This window comes from Bufo gargarizans, chromosome 3, assembly GCF_014858855.1.
Source record: "Bufo gargarizans isolate SCDJY-AF-19 chromosome 3, ASM1485885v1, whole genome shotgun sequence".
NCBI lineage: Eukaryota > Metazoa > Chordata > Amphibia > Anura > Bufonidae > Bufo > Bufo gargarizans.
In genome coordinates, this window is record NC_058082.1 from 181,322,009 (window position 1) to 181,345,987 (window position 23,979).

The window sequence follows — 23,979 nt, forward strand, 5'->3', positions numbered from 1 at the left end:
GCTCTACATTTGTTATTTTTAAATACATCTACAAAATATTCGCAAAATATCACACCGTCAGTGAATGCTATAAAAACATGATAATAAAAATGGTGCAAAAAAAGCCATTTTTGGCCCCCTTGCCTCACAAAAAGTGCAATGCCAAGTGATCAAAAAGTCATATGTGCTCCAAAATAGTACTAATGAAAATGCCACTAAGACAATTGCCAAAAAAAAAAAAAAAAGTTTTCATAATATGGCAATTATATCTCTGTAATCATACTGACCAGCAGAATAAATATTACATCAATTATTTTTTTTCTGCACAGTGTACACTGCAATAACAAACCCAAACAGCAATGGCAAAATTATGCATTTGTTTATCCTGCTTCCCATAAAGCAAAATAAAAATGTATCAAAAAGATGTATGCACCCCAAAATAGAACCAATGATGATAGCAACTCATCCCACAAAAACTAAGTTGTCAAACAGAAAAACAATATTTGGTTGTCAAAATATAAGTGGACTGGTACCCTAGAGACTGCTCAATACCAACATGGTGCCCGTAAACCAATCCATCCCAATCTGTACTGCAAAACCCATATGGTGCTCATTTCCTTTTAAGTCCTGTGGTGTGCCCCTGCAGCAGTTTGCTTCTACGTATTGAGTGTTGCTGTATTCAGGAGGTTTGCTTTGATGTTAACCCTTGCTGTGTTGCAGGAAATAATGGATTTACTTAGAAAATCTGCAAAATAAATAAATCTTGGAACTTCACCTACATTTTCATTTAGTTCTTGATAACTAAAAGCATTTTAAAGTTATCACATAAAAAAAGGCCTGGGCAGGAAAATGAAAACTGGCACAGGGTAGAAGGGGTTAAAATGAGAATAATAAACAAACAACTAAAAATTTACAAATTTAAGATTTCTGACATTTTCAAAACCCTTCTTTATAATAGCAGTCATAAGCCTTCCATCCATGGAGTCTGTCAGTTTCTTAACCCTTTCGCTACAAAGGCCAACATGGCGGCCACTTGCACGTGCATTGGGTGTCATAGGCGGCATATGGGGATGTCGTTAGATGCTTTGAATGCGCTGGGGCTCGCTGAGTATTCATGCTACAATTCTTATTTTGGCCTCGAGATGGCAGAAATAAACTCATTTTAAAAATACATGATTGTTCAAAATAAATAAAAAAAATGATTTTATAGGCTAATATATGAGCTTCAAAATCATTATAAAATAAAAAAAAGGGTTAAAAATATGCAAAGTTAAAATCACCCCTCTTTCCTTATAATAAAATATAAATGCTTAAATAAAAAAATAAAAATAAACATCATAGGTATCACAACTAGAGTTGAGCGGACACCTGGATGTTCGGGTTTGACGAGTTCGGCCGAACATCACAAAAATGTTCAAGTTCGGGACCCGAACTTGACCCCGAACTCCATTGAAGTCAATTGGGACCCAAACTTTGGAGCACTAAAATGAATGTAAAAAGGTAATTGAAAGGTCTAGAGGGCTGCAAATGGCATCAAAATGTGGTTAAGAGCATGGCAAGTGCTCTGCAAACAAATGTGGATCTTGATCTAGGAGGACGAGGTCCATATGGAGTAGGAGGTTGAGGATGCGGTGGATGTGGCGGTGTAAGTGGAAGTGGCGGTGGAGAAGGAGGAGGTAGCCTACACTGCTTTTTGGTTTTCATTTTATTTTTATTTTTTTAATTAGGGTACACCCCAAAACATTGGGAAATATAATCTGTGATAACCCCCTCCACTCGTGTTAAACACACGTTCAGACAATACACAGGGCTGCAGGGTAGGTCAGCACCTCCACGGGGTAAAGGGCAAGCTCAGGCCATGTGCCCAATTTGGAGACCCAAAAGTTGCAGGGGCTGACCCTGTCAGTCAGTTCGTGTAGGCGTGTGCATACTTACTGCCCCACCATGTTGCATGTCCCTATGATGTTCACGATCCAATTTAATATCTGCTCTATCAACTTTCGATGTTCTTTTATGTGCCTACCATGGTGATCACGGGTGGCGGGGAATCAGGCTTCCAGGCCGGAGAGGGAGCGTGAGAAAGGGAGACCACATCCAAGGGAGGATGATTTTTTTCAAATTTAAAATTATAGAGTGAAAATATGGGTCAAAGTATTAAAGCGCAAAAGTGGGACCACTTTTTAAAGTTTAAGCATTGAATGAAAGGATGTGTTGCATATCAATTAATGAAGAATTTCTTAAATTTGATTCCCTGTCAACTATGCAGAGCAGGGGTTTCTATTCGGCAAAATTTGAAAAATGTCACCTGACAATGTAATTGACGATTTTTTTTAAATTTATGTTCCCGTCACCTATGTAGAGGTGCCCCAGTGACATCCACCATCCATTTGGATATCTTCTCTATCAACTTTCGATGTTCTTTTCTGAGCCTACCATGTTGATCACGGTTATCGGCGAATCAGGGTTCCACGCCGGAGAGGGAGCGTGAGAAAAAGAGACCAAATTAAAGGGAGCTAAATTTGGGAAATATGGGAAAAGTTTTTGAGGTGCAAATGTGGGACAAATTGCAGAAGCACAAATGTGGGACAAAAGAGTAAAGCAGAAATGTGGGACACATTATTGAAGCGCAAATGTGGGCCAAAAGAGCAAAACGGAAATGTTGGACACATTATTGAAGCGCAAATGTGGTACAACTTGTTAAAGTTTTTTTTTTTTTTTTTTTGACCTGTCTACTCGGTATAGCAGTGGTAAATCACACCCAAAAATTGGTGAATTTCACCAGAAAATGAAACTGACAAATTTTTGTCTAATAGGTATAGCAGTGGTACATCACACCTAAAAATTGTTGAATTTGAACCAAAAATGTAACTGACAATTTTTTTTTTTTTTTTTTTTACCGGTCCAATTGGTATAGCAGTGGTACATCACACCCAAAAAATTATGAATTTCACCAGAAAATGTAACTGACAAATTTGCATCTAATAGGTATAGCAGTGGTACATCACACCCAAAAATTGGTCAATTTCACCAGAAAATGTAACTGACAAAGTAGTGAAATAACATAAAATAGGTCCCCAAAAAAAATAATATTATTTATAAGGTAGAGTTCCATATGGAGTAGGAGTTTAAGGAGGCGGTGGACGTAGAGGTGTAGGTGGAAGAGGCGGTGGAGGAGGACGAGGTAGCCAACACTGGTTTTTGGTTTTAATTATTTATTTTTTAATTAGGGTAACACTCCAAAACAGGGTGAAATATCCAAAATACCAGGATTAGCAATTGCGCAGCAGTATAACAATGGCTGGTTAAGGCAGGCATACGTGTCTATTCTGCACAAGGTACGGACAAGTCCTGTAGGATCCATACCTGGTTCATTTTAATGTACGTGAGCTTGTCTACATTGGCTGTGGACAGGCAGCTGCGCTTGTCTGTGATGACGCCCCCTGCAGTGCTAAAAACGGGCAGGCCAGCACCTCCAAGGCATAAAGGGCAAGCTCAGGCCATGTGCCCAGTTTGGAGACCCAGAAGCTGAAGGGGGCAGACCCTTCATTCAGTACGTGTAGGCGTGTGCACACATACTGCTCCACCATGTTGGTGAAATGCTGCCTCTTGCTAAGACGTTCCATATCAGCTGGTGGTGCTGGTTGTTGTGGCGTGCTGACAAAAATTTTCCACAATTCGGCCATGATAACCCTGCCTTCTGAGGTGTTGGCAGAGGCACAGCTGTGTTGGGGACCTCTTCCTCATCTTCTGCCTTCGTCTTGTGCTTCCACTGTGCCGCCGCTGTCAGGTGGGAATGCCACCAGCAGCGCGTCTACCAGCACGCGCTGGTATTTGCACCTCTTAAGATCACGCTCCAGTGAGGGAATTAAAGATGGTACGTTGTCCTTGTAACCGGGATCCAGCAGCGTGGCCACCCAGTAATCAGCACAAGTTAAAATGTGGGCAACTCAGTGGTCGTTGCGGAGACACTGCAGCATGTAATTGCTCATGTGTGTCAGGCTGCCCAGAGGCAACAAAAAGCTGTCCTCTGTGGGAGGTGTCCTCTGTATCCCCCCACCCACGCACCAGTGATGTCCATGATCTGGTCTGGGTGCCACCCTGCTGTGAGCATGGTTCCTCCTCATCCTTCTCCTCCTTCTCATCCTCCACCTCGTCATCCTCCAGAACTGTGCCCTGGCTGGACAATTGTGTAACTGGCATTTGTGGGTGCTGGAACACACCCTCTGAGCCACTTGTGAATGACTGGCCGGAAACCCTACAAAATGATCCCTCTTCCTCCTCATCCTCTTGTGCAACATCCTCTTTCATCATCGCCAGCAGCGTTTTTTCAAGGAGGCATAGAAGTGGGATAGCTATGCTGAGAAAGGAGTTATCGGCACTGGCCATGTTGGTGGAGTACTCGACACAGCGCAACAAGGAACACAGGTCTCGCATGGAGGCCCAGTCATTGGTGGTGAAGTTGTGCTGTTCCGCAGAGCAACTCACCCATGCGTGCTGCAGCTGAAACTCCACTATCGCCTGCTGCTGCTCGCACAGTCTGGCCAGCATGTGCAAGGTGGAGTTCCACCTTGTGGACACTTTGCATATAAGGCTGTGAGTGGGAAGGCCGAAGTTACACTGCAGCGCTGACAGGCGAGCAGCAGGGTGATAACGCCCAAAGCGCGCACAGACGTCTAGAGGACGGCCGCTCCGCTTTTGCACCCTGTTCCCTCTTCTGCTGTGCTGGTGGCTCTGTGTGACCACCGCCTCTTCCTCTGAACTACATAGGTCACTCGCATAACCTTGATTCCATGTGGGGTCGAGGACCTCATCGTCCTCCACATCATCTTCCACCCAGTCTTCACCCCTGCCCTCATTGTTGGTCTGCACACTTTCGAAAGCCCTAGCAGTTGGCAACTCTGTTTCGTCATCATCCGAGAAGTGCTGTGATGGTCCTCCCATGTACTCATCTTGAAAGATAAGTGGTTGGGCATCGGTGTACTCAATCTCTTCCACTTCTGGGGCAGGGATAGGTGGATGGCCTTGGGAAACCCTGCTAACAGAGTCATCAAAAAGCAGAAGAGACTGCTGCATGACTTGGGGGCTCAGACTGCTTGGCTGATTTGCAAGGGGGTGAGGTGAAAGACTGATGGGCATGGGTGCAGATGCCAACTCTGATCTTTCAGCAGGAGACTAGGTGGGAGACAATGTGAAGGAACTGGAGGCACTGTCATCAACCCAATCTACTATTGCCTGTACTTGTTCAGGCCTCACCATTCGTAGAGCCGCATTAGGCCCGACCAAATATCGCTGCAGGTTCTGTTGCCTACTCGCACCTGAGGAAGGGGTTTCACATGTAGCTGGCACTGATTGACCACATCCTCATCCTGCAACAGGAGCTCCACGAGCAGCACCACGACCTGGGCCACGTCGCTTATTTGACGCTCTCCTCATATTTCTCGAATTTAGGATCTTTCCCTAAATGGGTGTTTAATAGTAGAATAGAACAACATAATTTACAGGGTGTACCAGAATAGGCCTCAATTAAATTTGTTTGCCCCAAATGGCTGTATTTCAAATACCTGAATAGAGCTCCTGTATATAAAGGGTGTATCTCACACGCCCTGACCCACACTAGGCCGCAATTAAAGATTTATGCCCAAAATGTCTGTATTTCAAATAACTGACTATAACCCCTTTATATAAAGGGTGTATCTCACAGGCCCTGACCCACACTAGGCCACAATTAAAAATGTATGCCCAAAATGGCTGTATTTTAAATACCTGCATAGAACTCCTGTATATAAAGGGTGCATCTCACACGCCCTGACCCACACTGGGCCGCAATTAAAGATTTATGCCCAAAATGGCTGTATTTCAAATACCTGAATATTACCCCTGTATATAAAGGGTGTATCTCATACGCCCTGACCCAAACTAGGCCGCACTTGAAGATTTGTGCACAAAATGGCTGTATTTCAATTAACTGAATATAACTCCTGTATATAAAGGGTGTATCTCACAATGATATCTGCAGCAAAGGCTGCCAAATAATTATTTTTTGCCCAAACAGGAGTTTGTTTAATAACTGAAAAATTACAGCAGTATATAACCCTGGAATTTCAAACGTCTTGATACCTCAAGTGCGCAACAATTATGTATTTTGCCCAAAAAAGGGTGTTTTATTAATAGAAGAATATAACCTCTGTATAAAAAGGGTGTATCTCACACACCCTGACCCACACTAGGCCACAATTGAAGATTTGTGCACAAAATGGCTGTATTTCAATTAACTAAATATAAACCCTGTATATAAAGGGTGTATCTCACAATATTATCTGCAGCAAAGGCTGCCAAATTTTTTTTTTTTTCCCCAAACGGGTGTTTGTTTAATAACTGAATATGACAGCAGTATATAACCCGGGAATTTCTAACGTCTTGATGCTGCAAGGGCGAAAAAATTGTGTATTTTTGCAAAAAAGTGTGTTTTTAAAAACCCAGAAAATTATGGCTGTATTTCTAGCTTAAATTGCACACTGACTAATCCACATGTTGTATATTGCCCAAAAAGTGTGTTTTTTTTACTAAAAGAATGTGAAAGATGCATATATTAAACTTGAATTTCACACTTGCTGTAAAATAGTGGATTTGGGTAAAAAAAAAAGGGTGTTTTTAAAAACCCAGAAAATGATGGCTGTATTTCTAGCTAAATTTGCACACTGACTAATCCAGATGTTGTATATTGCCAAAAAAGTGTTTTTTTTTTACTAATAGAATGTGAAAGCTGTATATATTAAACTTGAATTTCACACTTGCTGTAAAATAGTGTATTTTGGCCCCAAAAAAAGTGTGTTTTAAAAAACCCAGAATCATTTGGCTGTATTTCTAGCTTAAATTGCACACTGACTAATCCAAATGTTGTATATTGCCCCCAAATTTTTTATTTTTTTTTACTAACAGAATATGAAAGCTGTATATAACGTTTGCATTTCACATGTCAAGATGCAGCTAGGGATGTAAAATAGTGTATTTTGCACAAAAATTGTTTTTTAAAAAACCCAGAAAATTATGGCTGTATTTCTAGCTAAAATTGCACACTGACTAATCCTGCAAATGCACCAGATGTTTTATATTGCTGAAAAAAAGGGTGTTTTTTTACAACCAGATTATTAGTGCAGTTTTCCAAGATTGGATTTCAATGTCACAAAAGCTTGCATAAAATGGCCGCAGCCGCCGCCCACCTAACTAACAGACGTTTAAAAGTTATGTTTTTTTTGGTCACTGGGCTCAGGGTAGGGTAAAAAGATTGTGCCCCGCACTCACACGACTAAATGTATGTAGATCGCTGAGCTAGATTCACGCTCTGAACCAAAGATTATCTCCTATTCTCTCCCTGAAATCACCAGCCGCATCCTCTCCCTACACTAGTAACAGCAGAGTGACGTGCAGCGCTACGTGACTCCAGCTTATATAGAGCCTGGGTCACATGCTGCACTGGCCAATCACAGCCATGCCTTTAGTAGGCATGGCTGTGATGGCTTCTAAGGGCACAGAGTTAAATGCTTGTTGATTGGCTGCTCTGCAGCCTTTCAAAAAGCACAGAGAAATCGCCAAACACCAAACCCGAACCCAAACTTTTACTGAAATGTTCGGGTCCAGGGTCCAAAAATCCTAAAGTTTGGTACACACCCGAACTTTACAGTTCGGATTCACTCAACCCTAATCACAATGACAAAAACATCAGTTCTATTAAAATATATATTATTTTTTTTTCAATACGGCAAATGGCGTAATGTAAAAACGGTCAAAGCGGCCAATTGGCCATTTTTTCATTGCTTCTCTTACCCAAATTTTTTTTATAAAATGTGATGAAAAAGTCACACACATTCCAAAATGGTATCAATAAACACTACAGATTTCCCCGCAAAAAAATGAGCCCCTACAAAGCTCTAATGCAGAGAAGGTGTGGCACTCTCATCAAATATTTTGGTGGTGCTTGTTGTGCTGACTTCCCAGCCAGAATCATATAATAACGAAAAAACAACAGCACTCTGTAGAAAACTTCTGTTTAGCTTTTTATTATGCAGGGCAACTTCACCAGAAAAAGTGATGTTTTGGTCGTAAGACCTTTTTTTTCAAACACTGTGTGACAATAGAACATAAACAATAAGTGGCAGATTAGGTTTAACATTAACAAATGCACATGGGATGGAATAATGCAAGTCACCCGCACATACTAAATGATAAAACACTCTGTAACACTGACATGGAAAAGGATCTAGGAATTTTAATAAACAGCAAACTAAGCTGCAAAAACCAGTGTCAGGCAGCTGCTGCCAAGGCCAATAAGATAATGGGTTGCATCAAAAGGGGCATAGATGCCCGTGATAAGAACATAGTCCTACCACTTTACAAATCGCTAGTCAGACCACACATGGAGTACTGTGTACAGTTCTGGGCTCCTGTAAGCAAGGCAGAGCTGGAAAAGGTCCAGAGGAGGGCAACTAAAGTAATAACTGGAGTGGGGCAAGTACAGTACCCTGAAAGATTAGAGCAATGAGACCATGGAACTCTCTGCCTGAGGAGGTGGTGATGGCGAGTACAATAAAGGAATTCAGGAGGGGTCTAGATGTATTTCTGGAGTGTAATAATATTACAGGCTATATCTACTAGAGAGGGGTTGTTGATCCAGGGAGTTATTCTGATTGCCTGATTGGAGTCAGGAAGGAATTTTTTATTCCCCTAAAGTGGTGAAAATTGGCTTCTACCTCAAAGGTTGTTTTTTTTTTTTGCCTTCCTCTGGATCAACTTACAGTATAACAGGCCGAACTGGATGGACAAATTTCTCTTTTCGGACTTACAGTATATGTACTATGTAATTCATAAGTATAATTAACAACATCAAGGATGAATATCCATGATACCAAATACAATATTTATATCAGGAAACCTTACAGGTATAGTATATGGCGTTACTAGCTATAATATTTATTTCAGAGGTATAACTGCTGTTGGATATCAAATCTATTTATTTAACAAAAGACTGGCACATATCAATTAGTCTCATGAGTTAGACCGGTAGGTATAAGGATCCATAACTGGTAAAAAAAAAACATTCAGGATAAGTAATAATCATGTACGGATGACATTACTGTGTAATACTAATTCTGCGATCCAGAATTCTAAAGTACCCAAAATAGTAACAACAACAACTTAGACAGCATCTTTGCCAGAGCCAATGGTGAACTAAATTAAAAATAAGTCTGGAAGATTGAAATACATGAATAGAAATGGACTAGAACCTGGTGCCCCCATGAGGCCAGAACACTTACCAAGTTGCCGAAGAAGAATTGAATAGAGAACAGTCAAAGCTGTGCTGAGCTAATAATGGTGTATCCACACCCATTTAATTGCTAATTTCATATAGAGTGGCACTGCTTAAATGCTATTGACCTGGAAGAAAATGGCCAAAAACTGGAATTGCGTATGCGTTCCACGCTTAAACGCATGTGCTCCTGAGTGGACACAAACTAGAAGTGACAGGCTAAAATATTAAGAATAATAGTTGGAAATGAATCATCAGTGTATAAATATATTAAAAAGGGGAAGATAAGGACGTCTAAAGTGTAGTAAACTCCGGCTGCGTTACAGTCTGGAACGCAACCGGAAGTGCGTCATGCTGGCCGTAAATCACTAATGCGTTCCAGCTTGGAGCGCATTGGATAATACTAAATGCCCAGGTCTGGAGCATATTGCAGGGCTGGGCTGTCTATACACCAAAAAGGGGGAGGAGTAACCAATATGATAGAGGATAAGAGAGGAGAAATTGTAACACTAATTATGACAATTAATCATGTACAGTTGTGTTTTGGCTAGTTTGACATTGATTTTGATCATTTCAGTCATCTTGTTTACAATTAAATCAAAGAGGCACTTGTAAGTCAGACAAATATAACATAACATTTATAATGAAATAACCACAAATGTATTTTCTGTGCTCACATCATTATCAGTTTTATTCAACCCCCAAGTGACATTCAATCTTAGTACTTAGTACAACATCCTTTTCCAGTTATAACAGCTTTTAAACGTGAAGCATAGCTTGACACAAGTGTCTTGCAGCGATCTACGGGTATCTTCGCCCATTCTTCATGGGCAAAACCCTCCAGTTCAGTCACATTCTTAGGCTTGCACGCTGCAACTGCTTTCTTTAAGTCCCACCAGAGGTTCTCAATCGGATTTAAGTCTGGTGACTGCTATGGCCACTTCAAAATGTTCCAGCCTTTAATCTGCAACCATGCTCTAGTGGACTTGGAGGTATGCTTGGGATCATTGTCCTGTTGAAAGGTCGAACGTCTCCCAAGCCTCAGGTTTGTGACAGACTGCATCACATTTTCATCCAATATCTCCTGGTACTGAAGAGAATTCATGGTACCTTGCACACGCTGAAGCTTCCCTGTACCTGTAGAAGCAAAACAGCCCCAAAGCATGATTGACTCCCCACCCTGCTTCACAGTAGGCAAGGTGTTCTTTTCTTCATAGGCCTTGTTCTTCCTCCTCCAAACATAGCGTTGATCCATGGGCCCAAACAGTTGTAATTTTGTTTCATCAGTCTACAGAACACTATCCCAAAACGTTTGTGGTTTGTCCACATGACTTTTGGCATACTGCACTCGACTCTTCTTATTCTTTGGAGACAGCAAGGGGGTGCGCCTGGGAGTTCTGGCATGGAGGCCTTCATTACGCAGTGTGCGCCTTATTGTCTGAGCTGAAACTTCAGTACCCACATCTGACAAATCTTTTTTTTAGTTCCTCAGCAGTCAAACGGGGACTTTTCACCACTTTGTGCTTTAGGTAGCGCACAGCAGTCAAAGTCAGCATCTTCTTTCTGCCATGACCAGGTAGCGTTTCAACAGTGCCCTTTGCCTTGAATTTGCAAATGATGCTTCCTATGGTGTCTCTTGGTATGTTTAACATCTTTGCAATCTTCTTATAGCCATTGCCCTTCCTGTGAAGAGAAATCACCTCTTCTCTTGTCTTCCTGGACCATTCTCTTGACTTCACCATGTTTGTAAACACACCAGTAAATGTCTAGAAGGAGCTGAGTATTACAGTCCTTTTAAATCTGCCTAATTGGTGCTTATTATGCTTGATTGCTGCTCCTTGACATCCACAGGTGTTTTCAATACCTGATCGAAAAACACTTGAATGAACCTCTGTTCTTAAGAGTGGTAGTCTTTAAGGGGTTGAATAATTGTGTCAATGAAGAAATCACAAAAAAAAAACATTTAATACTGTATTACAAAAACAATTGATGTCATTTTAGTTGCATTTGGTTCTTTAAAAAGTCCTTGTAAGATTTCATTCTGAACACAATTATAAATGCACACTAAATTCCCTAAAACCCTTTACAGCATTGGGGGTTGAATAATTTTGAACACAACTGTAATTATAACAGGGAATACAGTAATGTTAGGACTATAATAAACTAATCATAAAGTGGAAATAAAGAATATAGTAAAAGAACAAAAGAGGGTATAGAAAGCAGAAACCAACACTGTATCTGGCTGAGAACAGAAAATATTAAAAAGAAAATAAAAAGAGAAAAGAATGTGTTAGAAAATGACCTACCCCCAGAAAAGGATACAGAGAAAAATGGCAAACAAGGTGGGGGTCCAGTTCTTAATGCATCTGAAAGAAATAAAGACAAATAATTAATGATATGAACAAATACAATCACACTTAAATCAAATGAAAGATGATAATTTGTATTTCCTACTGAGTCCCTTTGGTTCCAAGCTCTGTAATCTGTGTATCCAGTAGGCCTCACGCTTCTTTAACAGTTGTCTGTTGCCGCCTCGTCTTGGCAGATCTACCTTTTCTATCACTTGGAATTTAAGTTGGGATACATTGTGTTTCATTTTGTAGAAATGGTGTGGGTAATAGAGTCTGACAACAAATAGTGGACTTATGTTGGCAGATTCAATCCCTGACACTCTGAGTGGTTTCCCCCACGTATATCAGGCCACATGGACATTTTAAAAGGTAAACCATATAGTTCGATTGACATATATAGAACCCTAATAAATGTTGTCCCCTTCATAACATTAGGGCACTGGGCACAATGTAGGCAAGAAAATGTGCCCCGTCTAGCTTTCCCTAATAGATGTTGGTGTAGGGTAGTACCGCTCGGGCCTATATCTGCTCTTGCTAACCAATCTCTCAGGTTTTTAGGTCTTCTGCTACATGGTAGACACCGTGTATGAAATTCCTCTATGTTAGGAAAGGAACGGGAAAGTATATTCCAATGTTTATTGAGAATATTTATTATTTTGTAGGAATATGGGTGGTAGGTATGTACAAAAGGAATTCTTTTCTGGGTCCCATCTTTATGTTGTGTTCTGGATTCTGAACTTGGTGAGATAATAGACATAGGATACCCTCTCTGTTGGAATTTATGAGTATTTTCTAGGTATCTTTTTTGCCTATCTTCTTCTGAGATGACTATTCTCCTAATACTCTTAAATTGAGATCTAGGAAGTGATTTTTTTGTGGAGGGTGCATGAGAACTATTGTAATGAATTAAATTATTTTGATCCGTAGGTTTACGGTAAAGATCTGTAAGTAAACAGCCATCCTCTTGTTTGAGGATCAGGGTATCAAGAAAACTGATAGTGTGTTGATCATGATGTATTGTGAATTGCAGTTCAGGGTAAATGGAGTTGAGGTAAGTATGGAAGGTCAGAAGTGCTTCTTCTGAACCTTCCCATAGACAAAAAATATTATCTATGTATCTTTTCCACATCTTGGCGTGTTGCTGAAATAAGGAATGAGGATATACATATTCAATTTCAAATCTTGGCATGTAACCATTAGCATAAGGTGGCGCTGCATGGGAACCCATAGCGGTCCCTTGCTTTTGAACATAAAAGGAGTCTTCAAACATAAAAAAAAAATTATAGTACAATAGCGACTAAATCTAAATAGAAATCAATGAGCTGACAGGGTGTATTTGCTTCTTCCAATAAAAGTCTAGTGGCTCTGATACCTTTCGTATGATGAATTGAAGTATAGAGACTATTTACGTCCCATGTAACGAGGCAACCTATATGTCGAATTATATTGAGAAAAGCTGATGTATTTAGCAGGAATGACTGACTAGTTTTAATCAGTGGGGTGAGAGCTTTTTGCAAAAGAAAAGAGAGAGGAGCCAGAATTAAATCTGTAGAGGCAACAATGGGCCGACCAGAGGGTTTGGTGAGAGTTTTGTGAATCTTGGGAAGTATATAAAATACAGGAGTGATGGGATATAGATTGGTCAAGAATTTCACAGTTTCTTCGTTAATAGTACCCTGTGTCAAATGGTAAGTAAGTGGGATGCTATCTTGGATGTGGGGTTAAGGGATACCTTTTCATAGATTTCTCTGTCACCAAGTTGTCTTAAAATTTCATCTCTATAGTCTGAATGGTCCATGACTACAATGGCACTGCCTTTGTCTGCGGGTTTAATAAATAGAATGCGATTCTTGGTGAGTGTTGTCAGAGTTTGACGCTCTACATTGGACAGATTAGGAGAAATATGATATTCTCCCTCCTTCAATTTCTTGGACAATATGGATATGTCCCTATTGACTGAACTAACAAACATTTCTATTGCATGGTTGGTTTTTGCAGGGGTAAAATTTGATTTCACTTGTAACCCAAGCAATTAAGAGTGATAATGATGTCCTTCTTAGGATCAAGTGTTTCAGTGCTAATCTTGTCACTGAAATGTGCTTTTAGTCTCAGATTACGAAAGAACCTTTGCAAGTCCATTTCCAATTTAAAAGTATTTCAATTGTGTGTCGGACAAAAGGAGAGTCCTTTTTTAAGTAGCATAAACTCAGCAGGACTGAGGAGATATGATGAGATATTGATCACAATAGGTTCTTCCTTACCTGTGAGCGTGTCGTGATTGTGGCTCTTCCTCTTTGATTGTCCGACCCTCCGTAACGATTTCTGCCTTGTGGACGTCAAACTAAAAAACCCGCTGGTGGAGAGGATTCCATGTTGGTGTCTGTACTGGAACCTGAGGAAATTTGTGAGGATGATCTCTTTCGACTTTGTGTGAAGTACGATTCTTGCCATCAATATATTCGGTTATTTCTGTAATCTTCTGAATCTCTCAGAAATATTCTCCTCTTTGCTGCCTCGGCTTCTTTTCTGTGGTTTGCCAAAGTTGATGTTACCTGATCTTGTAGCTGAGTAAAGGCCTCTGGTGTCAGAGTCCTTTTGAGTTGTTGTTCCGCTGTAGTGATAGAGTCCTTGATTGAGGTCATGGCTTTCTGTAGCTATGGTCAAAGTTATCAAATCAAAGGAACATTTGTTTAGTATTTGTTCAAATTGATCTCAGAAGCTTTTATCTTCCTTAAAGATTGTAGGTCGTGTGGACATACGAAGACCCCTCGGGATCCTTTGTACTCTTACGTACTCTGCTAAAGTAACGCAGTTTAATTTGTAGTTTAATAATTTCCTTGAATCTCGTTCATAATCCCGTGCTCTAAGCTCGGATGCCGGAGTCTGTAGGAACTCTGTAGGTAAGGTAACTTGAGACAAAATGGAAGCTGTCTCTTCTTGATTGTAGGAAAAGGTCAAGCTTGACTGGTGCCTCCGTCTAGGAAAGTAATACTTTAATGCAGAGAAGGCATGGTACGATCATCAAATATTTTGGTGGTGTTTGTTGTGCTGACTTCCCAGCCAGAATCATATAATAACGAAAAAACAACAGCACTCTGTAGAAAACTTCTGTAGCTTTTTATTATGCAGGGCAACTTCACCAGAAAAAGTGACATTTTGGTTGTAAGACCTCTATCAAACACTGTGTGACAATAGAACATAAACAATCCATAAGTATAATTAACAACATCAAGGATCAATATACATGATACCAAATGCAATATTTATAACAGGAAACCTTACAGGTATAGTATATGGCATTACTAGCTATAATATTGGTTATGGTATAACCGCTGTTGGATATCAAATCTATTTACAATAAATATAATATATTTAACAAAAAAATTGCACATATCAATTAGTTATGAGTTCGACCGGTAGGTATAAGGATCCATAACTGGTAAAAAAACATTCAGGATAAGTAATAATCATGTACGGATAACTGACATTACTGTGTAATACTAATTCCGCGATCCAGAATTCTAAAGTACCCAAAATAGTAACTGTAACGGATCTCCTAGCACCCCGACCGGGTACCTCCGCCGATAGATACTCCTAGTGCTTTCCGAGGACTCCAAGCACTCCACTTGACACCGTACGCCCTGCAGACCCCACGAACCGCCGCAGCTTGGTTGGGGTCTCACCGTCCTCCACCCACGCTGGACCTACGACAAGGCTCCAGGCTCCAGTGGGTGAACCTCTCCTACAGCCAGAGAGCAGGAACAGCTCTTACAAGAGCTAGTAGTTATGCCAGGGGAGTATAGCAAATCGTCAGCGTATAGCAATCCCCCAGTTTGATCAGTTATCCAAACACCAGTCTCAGCATGATGAAGGATAAAACAGGAACCCTTTATTGAGGGCTACCCGCCCGTATTTATGCAGGTCCCCATCTGGTGGCCACGCCCTTAGGGGACCAGAATGGAGACTGCGACACAGGACAGATATGCAGAAATTCAGGATACACAGACACAACACATCCCCACAATGCATCATGGTTTCCTCCTCTCTGCCTGGCGACACCCGAGGAGCAATCCAATTATGTCTCAGGACAAAGGGAAAACACCAATACACATGTGGAGACAACAGGACAGGAATCACCACCCAAACACACAATGGCACACCCCCACAGCAAACACAGACATTTAACATATCCCCAGATAGCTCAAGTCTGAGTGCATATCATTAGGTGAATGGCACTCAGAATACACGAATACAATAATATTAGCTATCTGGGTGCCCTCACATAACATACAATTTAACCAAACGCATAATAACATAAAACACAATTCCAAAGACAGATTTAAGCTGTGCGGCCGGCCTGTTTTCTTTAAAGTTAGTATGGGCCATAATCCTGAGGCAAGAGGCTAGCAACCAGCTACCTCCAAAACACCGTGGCGAGGTTGGTTTCGTCACACATCTCCCCCTTCCAGGGAAGACTAACCAGATACCTTACCTCACGGTCAGTACCTGAGTTAGTCTGGCAGTCCAACCACAACCCCATACTGGACCTGTTGAATTTTGGGGCCTGGCTCTGTTCCGTATGTCCCCAGCTGTTGAGTGGGCATCTGCGACTCCTTGCTGCCTTGTGGTTCTCCAGCTTGGAGCTGTAGGTACTTGGTGGGCAGAGGCCGACTGCGCTCTGCCCAGATGCCAACTCTTCCACGGGGGTAGCCTGTGGAAAGTCCGGCTCTGAAGAAGAGGGTAGGGAAGGGCAGAGGCCGACTGCGCTCTGCCCAGATGCCAGCTCTTCCGCTGGGGTAGCCTGTGGGAAGTCCGGCTCTGGAGAAGAGGATAGGGGAGGGCAGAGGCCGACTGCTCTCTGCCCAGATGCCAGCTCTTCCGCTGGGGTAGCCGGTGGGGAGTCCGGCTCTGGAGAAGAGGATAGAGGAGGGCAGAGGCCGACTGCGTTCTGCCCTGATGCCAGCTCTTCCGCTGGGAAGAAATCAGTGGGTAGCGCAGGCTCATCCCCTGCCCCCAGAACTCTGTTGGGAAGTAGCTGGGAAGGGAAGGGCTCTCTTACCTCCTCCTCCTGGTATCCCTGCGGAGATAGATGGGGATCTGGACCGACTGTCCAGCATCCCTGTAGGACTGGCACCGAGCCCGCGGTCTCATCTGCGCCCATGCATCTCCGGCTGCTGGTGGGAGGTGAGGCCGGTTGCCTCTCCTCCCCAGGACTCTGGTTGCTGTAAGGCAGAGCGACCCCGCATCTCCTTCCCCTGGAACTCAGGTTTCCGCTGGGGAGAGAGACCGGTTGTCTCCTCTCCCTGTGATATGCACTGCCGCTGGAGATCTGGGAAGGCGGCCCAGCATCCCTGTAGGGCCAGTAGAGAGACCTCGGTCCCATCTCCACCTGCCATCTGTGGGTCCTCCCAGGACCAGTCTGTGAGGTCCCTCAACATTTGCGAGTCAGGATCACCTGCGTCACCTGGCAACTCCGGCTGCTACTGAGGGTCTGGGCCAGCATCCCAGCATCCCGGTGGAGAGCCCTCGGTCCCGTCTCCACCTGCCTGTTGTGGTTCCTCACAGGACCAGTCTATGAGGACCCCTACCTCTGTAGCTGGTACTGAAGCAGGGGATACTTCAGTCGGGTCTTCCTAGCTGTAGGGTTGTAGGTCTGGGACTGCCACCCAGCTCTCTGGCAGTGTATATTGGGACCGAATTGAGCTGAAGAAGTATTGGTAGTCCTGCTCCAGCTCCCACTCCTTTGTCACTAGAGATGCCAGGTCTTGTCTCACCTCTCTCGCTGTTGCCCAATCATGCATAGCCTCTCTGTAGTCATAGATATCCCAGAAACGGGACCCTCCAGCATCTCCGAACTCCGGTTCTGCGAAGGCCTCAAACAACAGGCCAGGGCCATCATAATCCTCACCCTCGGGTCTGTCGTGCTCAGCCATCCAGGGGGAGTGCCGAATCACATACCACCAGAGTGCCTGGTAGGCGTCATCTAGCCAAAGCTCCTTCCATACCAGGCTCTCCAGTTCTGTCACCCACTCATTCAGGGGCTCCTCTCCCAGAAGGGGCATTCGCAGGGCCACTCGCATCCGCAACTGCTGCTCCTCACTGGGGAGACACTCACCCCGCCGACGCTGTACATCTTCCAGGGCCTCGTGCCAGACGCCTTTACGGACTGCATCCCTCCAGTCCGGGTCATCATCCTCCTCGTAGTGGAACGCTGTTCGAAGACTAGCCGATTCCATCCTGCTGTAGCCAGGGGTGCTGTACGGATACTAGCGTTGCCCTCAATATACTCCACGAACGGTGTCTCCGAGCTGCTTCTCCTCACACTAGGACGCTATCCCACCGCTTGCCACCAATGTAACGGATCTCCTAGCACCCCGACCGGGTACCTCCGCCGATAGATGCTCCTAGTGCTTTCCGAGGACTCCAAGCACTCCACTTGACACCGTACGCCCTGCAGACCCCACGAACCGCCGCAGCTTGGTTGGGGTCTCACCGTCCTCCACCCACGCTGGACCTACGACAAGGCTCCAGGCTCCAGTGGGTGAACCTCTCCTACAGCCAGAGAGCAGGAACAGCTCTTACAAGAGCTAGTAGTTATGCCAGGGGAGTATAGCAAATCGTCAGCGTATAGCAATCCCCCAGTTTGATCAGTTATCCAAACACCAGTCTCAGCATGATGAAGGATAAAACAGGAACCCTTTATTGAGGGCTACCCGCCCGTATTTATGCAGGTCCCCATCTGGTGGCCACGCCCTTAGGGGACCAGAATGGAGACTGCGACACAGGACAGATATGCAGAAATTCAGGATACACAGACACAACACATCCCCACAATGCATCATGGTTTCCTCCTCTCTGCCTGGCGACACCCGAGGAGCAATCCAATTATGTCTCAGGACAAAGGGAAAACACCAATACACATGTGGAGACAACAGGACAGGAATCACCACCCAAACACACAATGGCACACCCCCACAGCAAACACAGACATTTAACATATCCCCAGATAGCTCAAGTCTGAGTGCATATCATTAGGTGAATGGCACTCAGAATACACGAATACAATAATATTAGCTATCTGGGTGCCCTCACATAACATACAATTTAACCAAACGCATAATAACATAAAACACAATTCCAAAGACAGATTTAAGCTGTGCGGCCGGCCTGTTTTCTTTAAAGTTAGTATGGGCCATAATCCTGAGGCAAGAGGCTAGCAACCAGCCCCCTCCAAAACACCGTGGCGAGGTTGGTTTCGTCACAGTAACCACAACAACTTAGATGGCATCTTTGCCAGAGCCAATGGTGAACTAAATCACAAATAAGTCTGGAATATAGAAATGCATGAATAGAAATGGACTAGAACCGGTGGAGGAATTGTGTGTTTTTTTGGTTTTTTTTCCAATTCCACCCCAATGGGATATATATATTTTTTTTTTTACACCTTCTCACTATATTGTATGCTATAATCAATGGTGGCAATAGAAAGTACAACTTGCCCTGAAAAAATAGAAGCCCTCATACAGCTACGTGAATCAAAATATAAAAAAGTTATGGCTCAAGGAAGATAGGGAAGAAAAATAAAAATGAAAAACCTCAGGTAGTGAAAGTGTTATTCTGTTGACAATCAACTTTGAACCCCTTCTATCCCTGACCCGTTTTCACTTTCCTGGCCAGTACATTTCTTGCAAATCTGACGTGTCACTGACACGTCAGATTTGACGTGTCACTGTTATGTGTGATGACTTTGGAACACTTTTACTTATTTAGGCTATTCTGAGATTGTTTTCTTGTGAAACATTGCACTTCATGACAGTCAAAAAATTTGAATCAATATATTTCACCTTTATTTATAAAAAAATCCACAATTTACCAAAACTTTAGAATATTTTGCAATTTTCTAAATTTCAATTTATCTGCTTTTAAAACAGAAAGAATTTATGTTGGCATCATTTTGAAAAAAAATAAATAAATATATATATATATTTTTTTTTTATATATATATATATATATATATATATTTTTTTTTTTTTTTTTTTTTGGGATGTTAGAAGGTTTAGAATTTTAGAAGCAATTCTTAAAATGTTTAAGATAATGTCCAAATCCCACTTTATAGGGATCAGTTCAGTTCTGAAGTCAATTTGTGGGGCTTACTTATTAGGAACCACATTTTAGAAACTACACCCCTCAAGTTATTCAAAACTGCTTTTACAAATTGTGTTAACCCTTTAGGTATTTCATAAGAATTAAAGGAAAATTGATATGAAAGTAAAAAAAAAAAATTGGACAGATGTTCAATTTGAATTTAAAAAAAATCTGTAAGACATCAACGGTTAACAGCCAAACAAAACTCAATATCTATTACTCTAAAATACCCCACATGTGGTGGTAAACTGCTGCAAGGGCACACAGCAGGGTGCAGAAGAAAGGAGAGCCGTATGGTTTTTGGAAGGCTGATTTTGCTGGACTGGTTTTTAGACACCATGTCCCATTTGAAGCCTCCCTGATGCATCCCTACAGGACAAACTACAAAAAAGTGACCTTATTTTTGGAAAATATGGGATAAGGTGACAGTTTTATTGATACTATTTTGGGGTACATATTTTGATTTTTGATCACTCTATAGTTGTTTGTTTGTTTTTTGAGGCAAGGTAACCAAAAATGACTGTTCTGGCACAGTTTTTAGCTGTTGCATTTTTAAATGTTCATCTGACAGGTTATATTACGTGCCATTTTAATAAAGCAGGTTGTTACGGACGCAAATATATCAAATATGTGTACATGTTTTACATAGTAAAGCATTTTTGAATTTAGTTTTTATGTCTCAAGCGCTACAAAGAAACTGGCTCACATACGGACCGCCCCAGGAAAGGAAGACCAAGAGTCACCTCTGCTGCAGAGGATAAGTTCATCCTAGTCACCAGCCTCAGAAATCGCAGGTTAACAGCAGCTCAGATTAGAGACCAGGTGACTGCACATGGGGACACTTTCAAAGTTTTCCCAATTTTTCAGACTGACTGACCTTAATTTCTTAAAGTAATGATGGCCACTCGTTTTTCTTTACTAAGCTGCTTTTTTCCTGCCATAATACAAATTCTAACAGTCTATTCAGTAGGGCTATCAGCTATGTACAGTGAGGAACAGAAGTATTTGAACACCCTGCGATTTTGCAAGTTCTCCCACTTAGAAATCATGGAGGGGTCTGAAATTCACATTGTAGGTGCATTCCCACTCTGAGAGACAGAATAAAATAAAAATTTCAGGAAATCACATTGTATGATTTTTAAAGAATTTATTTGTCTTGCACTGCTGAACATAAGTATTTGAACACCTGAGAAACAGCAAGAATTCTGGCTCTCAAAGACCTGTTACTGTGCCTTTAAAAAGTCCATCTCTACTCCACTCATTAATCTAACTTAGTAGCACCTGTCTAAACTCTTTAAAGACACTTGTCCACCCCACAGTCAGTCAGACGCCAACTACTACCATGGGCAAGACCAAAGAGCTGTCAAAAGACACCAGAGACAAAATTGTGGACCTCCACAAGGCTGGAAAGGGCTATGGGGCAATTGCCAAGCACCTTGGTGAATATAGATCAACTGTTGGAGCAATTGTTAGAAAATGGAAGAGGCTAAAGACGACTGTCAGTCTCCCTCAGACTGGAGCTCCATGCAAGATCTCATCTCATGGGGTGTCACTGATAATAAGAAAGGTAAGGAATCAGCCCAGAACTACAAAGGAGGAGCTGGTCATGAAGAGAGCTGGGACCACAGTTTCAAAGGTCACTGTCGGTAGAACACTATGCCGTCATTGTTTCAAATAATGCATTGCACATAAGGTTCTCCTGCTCAAGTCATCACATGTCCAGGCCCGTCTGAAGTTTGCCAATGACCATCTGGATGATTCAGAGGAGGCATGGGAGAAAGTCAAGTGGTCAGATGAGACCAAAGTAGAACTTTTTGGTCTAAACTTCACTCGTCGTGTTTGGAGGAAAAAGAAGGATGAGTTGCATCCCAAGAACATTATCCCTACTGTGAAGCATGGGGGTGGTAACATCATGCTTTGGGGGTGCTTTTCTGCGAAGGGGACAGGACGACTGCACTGTATTAAGGAGAGGATGAATGGGGCCGTTTATTGTGAGATTTGGAGCAACAACCTCCTTCCCTCAGTCAGAGCATTGAAGATGGGTCGTGGCTGGGTCTTCCAACATGACAACGACCCAAAGCACACAGCCAGGATAACCAAGGAGTGGCTCCGTAAGAAGCATATCAAGGTTCTGGAGTGGCCTAGCCAGTCTCCAGACCTAAATCCAATAGAACATCTTTGGAGGGAGCTGAAACTCCATGTTGCTCAGCGACAGTCCCGAAATCTGACAGATCTTGAGAAGATCTGTGTGGAGGAGTGGGCCAAAATCCCTGTTGCAGTGTGTGCAAACCTGGTCAAGAACTACAGGACCTCTGTATTTGCAAACAAAGGCTCCTGTACCAAATATTAACACTGATTTTCTCAGGTGTTCAAATACTTATGTTCAGCAGTGGAAGACAAATACATTCTTTAAAAATCATACAATGTGATTTCCTGAAAAAAATTTTTTTATTCTGTCTCTTAGAGTGGGAATGCACCCACAATGTGAATTTCAGACCCCTCCATGATTTCTAAGTGGGAGAACTTGCAAAATCGCCGGGTGTTCAAATACTTCTGTTCCTCACTGTATCCACATGACTTCTCCACAACACAACTGATGGTTCCAACCTCATTTATAAGGCAAGAAATAACACTTATTAAACCTGACAGGGCACACCTGTGAAGTGAAAACCATTTTAGGTGACTACATCTTGAAGCTCATCAAGAGAATGCCAAGAGTGTGCAAAGCAGTAATCAAAGCAAAAGGTGGCTACTTTGAAGAACCTAGAATATGAAATAACTTTTTGTTATGTATATAATTCCACATGTGTTAATTCATAGTTTTGATGCCTTCAGTGGGAATCTACAATTTTCATAGTCATGAAAATGAAGAAAACTCTTTGAATGAGAAGGTGTGTCCAAACTTTTGGTCTGTACTGCATGTTTTGTGAATAATAAAGAGCTTAGAAGGTTGCACACTACTTTAAAAATGTAATGATTTAATTGAAATTTTTAATAGAGAATGATTCAAATACATTGAACTATTTGGATGTAGAGGTAACCAAGAATGATAGCCATTTGGCAATCACTTGGTCATTTGGCATTTCAAATACCACATATATAAATTACCTCCACAGATATGATAGTCATCACATGCCCAAAACATTTAAAGGAATTGTAAAGGGTAGCTCTCTTTCACTGGGGTCGCAGCCACACACTTCTTCATGGACACCTGGATTTAGGGGCCAAACAGTGCTTTATTGTGGCACACGGCATAATGAAAAACATACAAAGCGAAAATAAAACACCTTGCCTGTCTGGGCTCTACCTAAACACATAGGTTTCCCTAACTCACCTCTAAGTACCGCTTAGGGTCAGTGTCTCAGACTCCAAGCCTTAGCATGGTCCGCTCATCAAGCGTCAGTCCACACAGAGATCAGGCTTCGCATAGCCTTGTGGCTCCTGGTTCACAGACACTCACCCAGACAGACACATTGAGGGTGGATGTATGCTAGCCTCATTAGGGTAGGCTTCATCTGCGATCACCTTCCTGCTAGGGAAAAACCTGCCCCGGACTGGGGGGGGGGGTGGATTGGGAGGTCCCACTGCCAAAACCTACCATCCCAATCCAAGTAAAATCCAGCCTTGAATAAATAAAGAAAATAGCTCCAACAACTATATTTACTGAAGCCAGCGTAATTCTGGATTTCACCCACCTCAGCCAGTTGAGGAACCTGGAAGAGATATACCCCCCTTCCGGGGCTTTCCCATGCATTTTACAGTTCACATTGCCACAGAATACTAAGATGCCAGTTTGCAAGAAGGATTCGTAATGATGGCACAGAATATTCAATACAGCTGGAGAAGCTGGTTATGAAATCTGTTCAAAGAGGGCATCCAGAGAAAGAGATATGTAAAGTGGTTAAAAATGTAGGGGGACTACCCCAAGAAAATATCATGCAACCATCAGTGGCGTAAATAGAGAAGTAAGGGCCCCATAGCAAGGATCCAATCAGGCCCCCCACATAGGACAAAATGGTTTCCGCCTAAACCCTTTAAAATAACCCTTGGGTCATTTTCCCACTGCTTCATTTGCTAAAAGTTGTTTCTTTATTGGGTAGAGTCCTGACCAAGGTTTCACATCCAGCAGAAAAGGAGATAATCCCAACTGAGACTGGGCCCTCTCTTGCCCTGGGTGCCATACCAGTCACATGGTCTGTC